At 40.8% G+C, this 2,699-nt stretch overlaps 1 protein-coding gene across 1 annotated transcript in view; it reads right to left on the bottom strand.

Moving 5' to 3' along the window:
* The window catches only part of atp13a3 (ATPase 13A3), a 30,279-nt gene extending 28,190 nt beyond the window's left edge, over window positions 1-2,089 (bottom strand). Inside the window, exon 1 of the mRNA XM_020596755.1 lies at window positions 1,845-2,089. The gene's annotated coding sequence lies outside the window, so the exon portion shown is untranslated. The remainder of the gene's footprint in view (window positions 1-1,844) is intronic.
* Between the last annotated feature and the right edge of the window lie 610 nt (window positions 2,090-2,699).

Genomic DNA, 2,699 nt, shown 5'->3' with positions numbered 1-2,699 from the left:
GCCTAATGTTTTTGCTATCTCTCTGATGGGTTTGTTTTGTTTTTTCAGCCTAATGATGACTTGCTTCACTGATGGTGACAGCTCTTTGGATCTCATCTTGAGAGTTGACAGCAACAGATTCCCAATGCAAATAGCACACTTGAAATGAACTCTGGACCTTTTATCTGCTCATTGTAATTGGGATGAGGGAATAACACACACCTGGCCATGGAACAGCTGAGAAGCAAATTGTTCCATTACTATTGGTCCCTTAACAAGTGGGAGGCACATATGCAAACTGTTGTAATTCCTACACCGTTCACCTGATTTGGATGTAAATACCCTGACAAACTGCTTAGTGAGGTACAGCACTACTCGGCAATAGAGTGTAGTAGAAAAGGCAGAGTCCAGAACAAAATCAAAGTGAGAATCTGTGGCAGAACATGAAATTTAATGTTCACTCACGGTCCCTGTGCAATTGATAGAGACAAAGTGTATGAGTCCAGTGCAAAACTGATCACCTAGTGCTATAGCACTAGCACTATGCAGTAGCACCTGAAGAGAAAACACCACATGCCTTTAGCCCCAGTTGTCTCTCTCATGTATTACATGTTACATACATTTGAATGCATGGTCCACTGAAGTATAAGAAAAAATGTTTAGATTGGGCTTATTCTACATTGACTGATGGTATCAGTGTGCTAGTGCCTTCTGGTTTGTGATTTCTTCAGAATACCTCTTCGGTATCAGTGACGCACACAACACTTAAATCCAGGTGCCATGTCAGGAAAAGTATTTATTTAACTCCTTGTACACCCCTACGGTTTGTGTCTGTACTTTTGAGAAGCAGCGCAGAGCATTTTAAAATTAACCTACTGGTCAGGTCGCAAGACTTATACTAATGTGTGGGGCCTGGTCAGGTCAGGAATAGTGTAAAGATAACTTCAGGCCAGTGCTCGGTTTGGATGTTGACCACTGCAGACGTTTGGCAGGTTTGCAAAACTGGAAATGTGTAGGAGTTTAGACAGAAGATGTAATATGTCTTCCCACTTTGCAAAACCTGTTCAAATGGTGTTTTGTTTAGGAGCTCACTCACCGGCCACTTTATAGGGGCGTCTCTATATTTTGTCCTTCCGAGGTACATACATGAGGGTCAAAATATTAGGAACACCTCTGAATATAATGTAGTCCAGTACAACACCACCTTTAACTATGACCTCAATAATTATCATTTTTGATAATGCCACCAAAAAAAACAAAACAAAAAAAACCTTTGAGCTCCATAAACATAGATTTTACTTTTGTTACAATGAATTTCACACAACTGTACAGGTGCGGCCCTGAGTGTATATTTAGTCACCTCACTTCTAAGTACAATCACGCCTGCATAATATGTCAAGTTAACCTCCGTATTAAATTATAACATGATATTGATTTGCACAGGAATATCTTTACTCCTCATAACAGTGACTAGCGATAAACACTACATTGCTGACGGTGGATCATGGTTACAAGCCCCCAGGCAGCTGGGGAAGTGCTTCATTGGTAAGACGAGAAGACAGGACTGGGTGTTGGCTAGCTGGCTAACGATAGCCAAGCTTCATTGTTAGCATGCTACTAGCTTAACAACAACGTCCACGTGTCTTCCACTGCTCTCTGTTTCAGACCCGAAATGAAATGTTGTTTAAGCAACCTTGGCTAGTTTTCCTGCCTCACCGCAGGATGGAGAAGAACTGACGTCGGCACACGCATCAGCTAGCTACTGTTACCGCTCTAGCTTTGGCCCCCATAGGTAGCAAATGCCGCATGGGTAATGATGACAGTGATGGAGATAAAGTGGAAATACGTTTTAAAAAGACACTCACCCAGAACCACCCAGACACTCTGAAGATCACCTTCGAGTCATAGTGAGACGAGAGCGGCTGCTATCTGAAGGAAAACGTCGTTGAAGGGGAAAACACGCTACGTTTAGAGAAATGCTGTCGCAACAGACAGGCACAGTGAAGGATTTCTGTATCTTGACAGCTCACAAGAACAGACTGAGTACTACAGCATTATTGAACTGGCCTGAACTGGCTGTCTGGCGACAGGAAGTGACATCATGGGAAAGTCACGCAAGGTGCTTAGCGCGCGCGCCCACCATCATAAATATTACAGTTATAAAAGGAGACTCATTCACAGTTTAGAATAATGACTCAGAAATTGTACACGATGATAAGGTAACACCTTATTAAAATCTAAGCAATGGTGGAAAATAATTTACTCACGTAAGTACAATTTTAGCCACTTGTACTTTACTTCGGTATTTCCATTTTATGTTACCAGTGGTGGAAGAAGTACTTAGATTCCTTACTTAAGCTGCAGTACCACAGTGTAAAAATACTCTGTTACACGTAAAAGTCCTGCATTCAAAATGTTACTTAATTTCAAAAGGGTTACTCCTTGTGCAGAATGACACATTTCATATTAATGTACGGTATATTATTGGTTAATTATTGATGCGTTACATCACATTTAATATTGTAGCTAGAGGTGGAACTACCTACTGCTTGTGAAGCTGTCCCTAATAAAGTCTAATGACTATACTATATTTTGTTTTATTAATCTGATTCTAAAAAGTAACTAGAAACTAAATTTATTTATTTTTTGGATCAATGTGGTGAGGGGGCCAGTTAGGCCCATTCAGTAAACCACCAATGCTTTTACTCTGGTACATTTCA

The sequence above is a fragment of the Monopterus albus genome, unplaced genomic scaffold (assembly GCF_001952655.1).
Source record: "Monopterus albus unplaced genomic scaffold, M_albus_1.0 scaffold31.1, whole genome shotgun sequence".
Lineage (NCBI taxonomy): Eukaryota > Metazoa > Chordata > Actinopteri > Synbranchiformes > Synbranchidae > Monopterus > Monopterus albus.
Note: the sequence above shows the minus strand (reverse complement) of the source record. Positions and strands in the feature narration are given on the sequence as shown.